Source organism: Fringilla coelebs (genome assembly GCF_963513975.1).
Source record: "Fringilla coelebs genome assembly, chromosome: 1".
Lineage (NCBI taxonomy): Eukaryota > Metazoa > Chordata > Aves > Passeriformes > Fringillidae > Fringilla > Fringilla coelebs.
The window spans coordinates 120,073,521-120,082,169 of record NC_140028.1 but is presented as its reverse complement, the minus strand read 5'-3'; positions in this window follow the sequence as shown (position 1 = coordinate 120,082,169).

Genomic DNA, 8,649 nt, shown 5'->3' with positions numbered 1-8,649 from the left:
GTTAAACCTTTGAAGTGGCCACAGTTGAATGCGCAGTGAACACAGCATAAATGCTCCTTGAGATGTATTGTGTTAGACCACTGCTAAAGTGGTGCTCCGAGGAAGCGGTGCCTGAGCACCTTCTGGGGGCAGGGCAGAGCAGTCTGTCTTCTCTGGGGCACTGGGGGGCTGCTGTAAGTCAGTGCTCATGACTGGTAGGCTGCCCCACAGCACAGATGTCCAGAGTTGGCACTCCCAGCTCAATGGGTTTCCTGGTGTGGGGACTCAGCCTGAAAATCCCATAATGTGTTATTCTACCTCACAGCAATGGCTGGGGAAGCAGGAGGCAACCATGGCTGGATCGGCCGTGTTTTCGAGGCCAGGTCCTTGATTATGTAAATCAGCATTGTTGCAGGGAGGAGCAGGTCTGAATGACCCCAGCTGAGGCGTAGTCTGTGCAGCATGAACAGTGACTGCATGAATGTACGTCTGTCTAGCTTTTGGCATGTGCATGCATGAATGCATCTCACAGATATCCAGGTAAAAGCCTGTGTAAGAGCAAAAAGCTCTCCATGAATATCATGAAGATTTCACCATTTAATATTTAATACTTAATACTTACAATAAGGATACCCAAAATAAAGGTTGGCACTTACCATTCCTGCAAATAAAGCAGTAGGAAAACAAGTAAAGTTTAAATCTGTGCCCCGATTTCGCAGTTGTTTATGACAAGCCCTTGGGATTCTTTAAGGAGAAATCTGTTGTTTCTCTGTTTATAAATAAGCTTTTCATTTAAAGAAACCAAGGACCAAGCACTACTTTATTACTGGATAAATCATACTGGTAAAGCCTCTGGCCCAGTGGCTGGGGAAAGTGCATGGAGTATATGTGTTTTAAGGTCATAAAAGACTGGTTCTTCCAGACACATGGGGAATATGTTCAGAAGCAGCATTAAGTTACAGCGCTGTATGCTGTCTGTGTGCAGGTTCCTGGTTGCAGGGAGGGTCCTGCCCTGAGGGTGCACCCTCAGGCTGAGAAAACTTGCTCAGTTTAGAACAAATAGTCCAGCTGGCTGTGCTGTCTTTTCTGTTTCAGTTCTGTTTCTGTTCTGATCCAGTCCAGGGAGGTTCAGCTCTTCAGTAAATATGCTAGGATGGCAAAGACAGTCTTCCTTTCTGTCCTGTACAATCAGAGTCTGGCCTTAAGCTACTCCCAGTGTATCTTAGTATTACAGAGGTAGCAGCAGCAGGTGTAGAATACTATATGCTCAGCAGATTGTAAAAATGCAGGCTTAAAAAAAAAATCAGTATTGTTGTCTACAGCAAACATTATTTGTAATAGATCCTATGTCTATTTAATGTTTTCTTTTTAAATGTATATAAATTAGGCCCACCACATTTACACCTGCCTGATTAGGTTTGGAACTTGACTCTATGGCATTTTTTCTTTTTTATAACACATTTTACAGGAACATAGGTGTTTCTGCAACCCCAGGACCATGTCAGAATTTTCACAGGTGAATATTCACTGCCAAACATGACCTCCTGTGTCAGTTTGTGTAAGTACTGCTCCATACACCCACATGGTAAAACACAGATTATTCACATTCCTTTGCTCATATAGATGCCATATTTTTCTTTTGCACTGAGAAACATCATATGTTGTTCCACAGTATTTTAATGTAAAAATAGCCAAGTGGTTGCTGTTAGGCTTCGCTGAGAAGTTTTCCTCAGATCTGAGTAGTTTGTTCTAGTTCCATTGGCTTCTCTTGCCTTTACTCAGGCTATGTCCTTCCACTCCTTTTAGCCAACCCTGTGTTCTGAGCATGAGCTCCATGAATCACACTTCACTGTCTCTTGCCCTGGATGAACTCAGCCACAACATGCCCTCAGGTGCAAATGGGAGAAGTAAAACCTACAAATTACCTAGATGGACTTAAAACCATTTCTCCTATTCCAGACAGTATCCCAGCTCAGTGTCCAAACCCGTGTGGCCTATGAGGATAAACAATACGATGGGGAAATAATCAGATGAAGAAGGATGAAATGTGATTTGTTTCACTGTATTACATCTGACAGTACCTATTTGTCCTACCTCACATCTTGCTTATGAGTTAGGCAGAATTAGTTTGGATATGTGATTGTGGATTTAAAAAAAAAACCTTCCTATTTCATCCCATTGTTGGAGACTCCAGGTGACTGAGCACAGACACCTGAGAAATTTTCCAAAAAAATATACATCCAGACTTGTGGCAAGTTTATCTGTTTATATTTCTCTCTCATCTTATTCCTATTTTTCCTTGGACTAGACTGGTAATGAAAGGTATTTCTCTCTCATGGGGCATCTGACAGGAAGACACACAGAGCTTTCTAACATGGTCACTGAATGCTTCCCTTCAGTCTCTGGCTTACATAGATATGACTATCCAGAGAGACAGACTAAATAAAGGTCTTTAATTTTATGTAGTGGGCTTTTAAAATTAAGGAAATTGCCATGACTGTGCTATTTCTTCCCAGGAATTTTTCTGTGAATAAGTCAGACCAGAATCAGACATGATAAAATAGGAGGACCCCCAGTCCCTGCTGTCTCTGGTGCCTCAAGACCACTTCCAGCTTGAGTTGCAGTTTTCAAACTTCATCCATAGAAGGAGAAAGAAAGGATGAAAATGGATTTTTGAAACAGGGAAATTCTGACTCTAATCTCAACTCAATATATACAGATAGTTTCCAGGAGCCCTGTAAGAGACATCAGGGGAGACAAATCCTAAAGCAGAAGGGACCATTTCCCTTTATTTTTATGTAATTCAACAGTTTTTGAGTAGTCCCTCATAGCTTTTGCTAAAACCCTCATTGGTTCTTAGTCAGAACTACTGGCAGAAGGATATTGCTGAGGAGCAGCCCTTATGTCCTGGAACATTCCACAGAAAGGTCTCCTAGTAGTCATGACTTCTTGTAATCAGCACAGCAACCTACAATCTGTTCCCCTGAATTAGGGAGCCCATTTGTCCCTTTTCTTTGAGCAGCATATAGATGTCTTTTCTCTGTTCACACAAGCACAGGGAGAGATTCTTGGTTCAACTTTGAAGCTATTGCTTTAAATCTGGATGCACAGTCTGAGAAAAGAGCAGAGGACAGGCAGAGGTGTAATGGTCAGAACCACCTGCAGTGGGTAGCTACCCTCTCAGGAAATTTGTTGTAATCGCCTCTTCCTCTAAATTTGCTACATACATCTCCAGAAGTTGATGGTTTTTTTCCAAGTTGGAAAAGGAAAACCCTTGTGAGTGTGATCTTCTGAGTAGAGACACTCATCAGCACAATCTTTGCCCATCTAAATGAATCTCTGCTTTCCTGATTCCTTGTCTGCCTAGGCACTTTTCCCTAGGGTCTGCATGCAGGGAAGCTTTAGCAGTATCCAAAGAGCAGTGAGTCAGAAAGGAAGGATGTTCTTGAGCCCAAATATTTCACTGTCAACAAATCACTCTGAATTTTTGTTTAGTGTGATAAACCTTGATAGAGAACGGGTCATATAAACCCAAGAGTTGGTGAGTTTTCTTCCAGCCTTCTTGCATCTTGGCTCTGCTTTATTTGCTCTATATGCTTCTTCCAGACTTTACCATCAACTTCCTCCTTAGCTGTGGTTTGGAGTGTTATTCAAAGACAAAATCCAGTAAAATGCATTTGCTCCCACAGGAAAGAGCTTTTCATGTCTGATGGCTTGTTTGTTTCTGCAGTAAAATCTATGCTGTAATCTACAAATGAGTTTGCATTCCAACATGGGGTGACATTCTTCAGTGAAGGTCATAGCACTGTATAGAAGCCTTGACTCAAAACAGGTTTCATAGAACAAAATGGAGTTCACAGTTTGACATAGATATATCCTCAATCTGTCATGAAGTTTTCTGCCTTAACTTGATGGTCAAAGTAGCTGGCCAGGTGTGAGCAGGGAGGTGATCTATGTCTCTTCAATAGCAGCAGTAATTTCCTTGTCCCTCCTCAAACTTGCCCCTGTTCCAAAATGATGGCAACGCTGGTCTCTTGTGTGACCTTCTGATCGATGGAGTGACAAGCTATTTCTTTCTCAAGTGAGTCCTAATCTCCTATTATGCCACAAGTACACCGTCTACTGTGATAAAAGCTTGCAGTCTATGACACCTGGTCAAAACAATTATTTTGGTAGCTGTTCCCTATGGATTTGGGCTGTGACATGCAAGGTGACTAAACTAATCCCTGGAGCAAAGGGATTCCTAAAGTGAAATATGATTTAGAGGGCATTGGCTGGGGTTTGGAATTCAGTACATGATTCTTAAGACTAGTCAGCTCTGCAGTTATCTGCCTTTCATTGCATTCTTGTACTTGACTTTTGAGTTGCACAGTTTTCTGAGTCCAGGAGCGTTTCAGGGAGGGTGTCACCCATCAATTTGTTAGGCACGTTCAGCACTTCTCAGGATTTGCTTCTCATAAATCAAAGTTATCTGATCTGTTGTCTTGGCACAAAAGGATAGTCCACAAGGTGCAAAAGTTTAATTTTCAAGCTGCTTGTAACAGCCTGTTGAGACAGGCTTCTCCTAGGCCATATTCTTTCTGTCTAGAAACAGTTCTAATGAGAGGATTTCTACCACAACTCTTTTGAGTCAACTTTGTACCTAAGAAATCCTTCTGTCAAGCTGCCTTCAAGAAGAAGATCCTCTCTGCAGCAGTATAATAATTTTCATCCCATAAAAAGAGAAAGCATTACTTTCCCAGTTTTCTGAAAGGAACATCAAGGACAGCTGGGTAGCTACCATGCTGCACAAAAGGCTTGTGACAGGCCAGGAACCTGAAGACCTCATAAAATTGCTGGGCCAGCCATCATTTACACTGTTATATCCAGGTATGCTGCATTATACCTAATGAGGGCTTCCTCTCTGGCCTTGGACCTGATACTCTTCTGTGGTAAAAAGTGAGGGATATACAAGTTTTGAATAGTGCAGACCCTAATTCTTCATTCTATTAAACAACTCAGCACCATAGAGTGTTCCAGCTCCAGACTCTAACAAGGATACCTAGCAAGGAAAAATTACTGTAGTGCATAACATAGTTACTTCTGTCCACCTTCTTCTCCTGAACCCCTCTTGGTGTGTTCCTTCTTGTTATCCATGGAACTACAGGCAAAGCTGGTGCAGGAAGGGGTTGTACCATCTTGGCTGCCTGTGTGACACCATCTCTGCACAGGCGATTTCTCTGCTGTTTTTACCCAGAAACTTCAGGGTCGAAAAATAACCTGTATGAGAATTTGGACTCTGAATTCTTGTTTAGTGGTAATAAACCTTGATACAGAGCTGGTCATAGCTGTGGAGCCAGGCTAAGTTAGTGACTCTGCTCCTTCCAGGATATCCAGCAGATCCCTAAGCAGAGAAGAGCAATGCCATAAAGCCTAGGGGGTTTTTGATCCAGCTTCTGTTCAGGTACAGCAAGTCATGCCTAGAAGAATTGTCTGTCAAAGGTCCCATAGTCTCTGCAGACAGATTTCCTTGACCACTCTATTTCCACAGTGGATACTGACCCTTACTAATGTTGTCAGGCTTTGTTACTGGGTAAAACCATACAGTCTGCTCCAGGATCCTCTTGCCTCTTTAGTATCTGAATCCTTTTCAGGTGGTAATCCATGTCATGGATCCAGGAGCATATCAAAGTTCATGAGTGTGGGTATGTGTTTCATCCATATCTGAGAACAGGCTGAATATTGGCTTCTTTTCTGTTTTCACACTGGATTTCATGGAAAGAAAAATGCAATATGTGGGCCACCAAAGGATTTGTGCATCCTTCAACATATCAGCTAAGTGTAGGCATTGCCCACGTTGTTGCATTTCAAGGAGACCTTTTTATACAACAGCTTTATGATACCTTTAAGGATATTGTTTATAGATTTACCACCCTGTAAACTGTTATATTCTAGTCTCTCTGGCACAATAGGGCATCTTTCATTACAGTAACTTCCTCCCATTTATCATTAAGCCAGATAATAAAGGGTCTTTATTCACTTACAATGGATCTAAAATAGTAAAGTCCTACTGTCTTCAATATGCTACTTTCAGTTCTTCAGTTCAAGATCAATCCCAATTTATTTGATTATTTTTCCTTACACATCAATCCTTCTTGTCCCATAGATATATTTATCAGTTCTTTATGGATATGCTCAGTGGGTAGAAAGACATCCATTGTATTAAAGAGTTGATCATAAGGGTTGTTTAGAAGGATGTGCCAGTTCTCATAGAAAGAAGCACAAGCCTGCCAAACAATCAGTGCAAAAAACATGAAGATTAAATAGTGTTTTAGCATTTCTTTTTTCCCTGTTAGAGCATGTATTAACACTATTTATAGTACTCAGAAGTACTATCCATGGTCCATGGTTTGATTTTTCTGTAGCCAAAATAGTTTTGTTGTTTTGGTTTTTTTTATTTTCATACTATTTTTTCTGGAGGGGGAGTCTGCAAGACTAACTCTTTATGAAAATAATATATTTTGTACTCTGTTTTCAGTATAGTGGTTGAAGTCAATAATCTTAAGGGTCTTTTCAAAGTAAATAATTCTGTGATTTTATGATTCTATGGTTTCTCAGTGGAGTGGTTGAGGCTGATGCAGTTATCCTGCCTATGTCCACTCACCGTTATGACACATAGTTAATTATGTATTTTCTTTTCACTCCTTATCCTGTTATCCAGAGACTGCCTTTGAAATTAGGCAGCCAGCATCTTCTGATGGCAGTTTCACTTAATAAGGAAACACTTGTCTGCAAGATGTACATTTAAAACATAATAATTTTTGCCAGCATGTTATAACTTAAAATGAAAATCAAACCAAAGCTAGGGGGCTGTTAGGTGCAATATCTCCAAACTACTTTAAAAAGCAGTAGTTCAGCCACACATGTTCATAAAAAAAGAGGCTGAAATTATCTTATCTAAGCCATTCTTAACAGTTGTCCTGCAGAGTTATTGATCCTTGGCTGCTCATCTAATGAGCAAACTACACAGTGGACCACAAGTGCATTTCAGTTTTATGTGCAAGTGCTGTAAATGCTATTTTCAAAGTTAATATATTATTTTTTGTCAGTTTTATAGCAGCTTATTTAAAGTGTTATTAATGTTTAGAAATGTGATTTGGGGGTTATTTTATTGGTGTTTGACTCAGTTTTAAACACTATTTCTTCATCTCCCTTGTGTTCAGACTACATATATATAATTTTTGAAGTTGCTTGCCTCTTTCTGGGTTTGTCCCTCATTGTTTCATTAATCTTGGCTCCTACTTAAGACTTCTGCTACCATAGTGGAATAGTCTGTGTCCTAAATTGTAAGTCTTTGTGAATAAAAATGTCAACTGGATAGATTTCCAGATGACAGAAACTGCAAGAAGTGTGTGGCTATGCCTGAAGGGTAAGAACCAGCCCTCCTCATGGGTTTGGGTTTGTGTTTGTGCCCCAGCACAGGGTGGGACACACTGTACCAAACCCAGAGCACCCCAGAGAGGCATTATAACCCTGAGACTCCTCTCCAAGCCACAGGCCCTCCCCTGTTTCCACCTTTCTCGGGAGGAAGTAATTCTGCTTCTGTCCTGGATTTCAGAAGGACAACCCTGCCTTTGTTCTGTGGGTGGCCAGGAGTGAGCTCCAGGCTTCCCAACCCACCTCCTCCTCCTCTGGAGAGAAATAAACATGCACAGGGCAGCACACACACTAGTTTATAGTAGCAGCAGCTGTCAGAGAAGCTGTGCAGGGAGGTCTCATGCCCTTCAGCTCTTTTGGATAATTGTGTTATCCTCACGCCCCTCTCTGCCTTTGATGGTGTGAGAGCACAAAGCACAGCCCTGTTCAGCGAGCTGGTATCAGATGCAGGGTGACACTGCTGGGGCAGGTGTCAGAGACAGGTCCTTAGGACCTGGTCCTGTGCTCAGGCACCATGAGTAGCTCTGTAGGCACTCGGGTACAGCGAGCATACCCATGGCCAAGTTCCTCAGATCCCAGAAAAAGGAAGGATGTGGCTTTGCTTTACACATCAGCACACTGTTGAACCAGCAATGGATTCTCCTGGGTGGGCAGTGAAAAGCAAGAGGTACTCTTACCCCTCTGAGTGCCTGCAGGATCGTGGAACAGCACCTGAAAGATGAGCCCTAGCAGCAAAGGACATCAGTTCTGTCATTTCAGTGAGCCAAATACAGGAAGCCCTCTGACATAGTCCTCAGGGGGAACTGAAGCCTTGCCCCTGCAGCACATCCAGGGCACCTTCCAGCAGAGCATGTGCTTAGTTTTTGATGCATGGATGATCCCAGTGAGCTTCAGGCATGTGCTGAAATATGAACGAGTGTTTGAAGTGCTGAGCATCTTGGGGCTATCAAGCCCCAAATGGATCAATCCCAACACATTATGCAAATTGTGGACCTTCCAACTTCCCATTGGAAAAGGCTGAAGAACTTAGTCCACTCAAGGCATGTGCCCTCAAGGGAAATGCAATTATATAACCTGTTTCTTTCTGAAACCCACTCCTGATCTCAGCCATTTCAATAGCCCTTCACTGTTTCTACCCTGTTCTTGTTACAGCTGGTGACCATCATGACCAAAATGGAAATCTAAATGTAAAATACATTTAAGTGGCTCTGCTGTTTTCAGCTTTCTGCCTTACATATTTTTGTTGTGCATGTT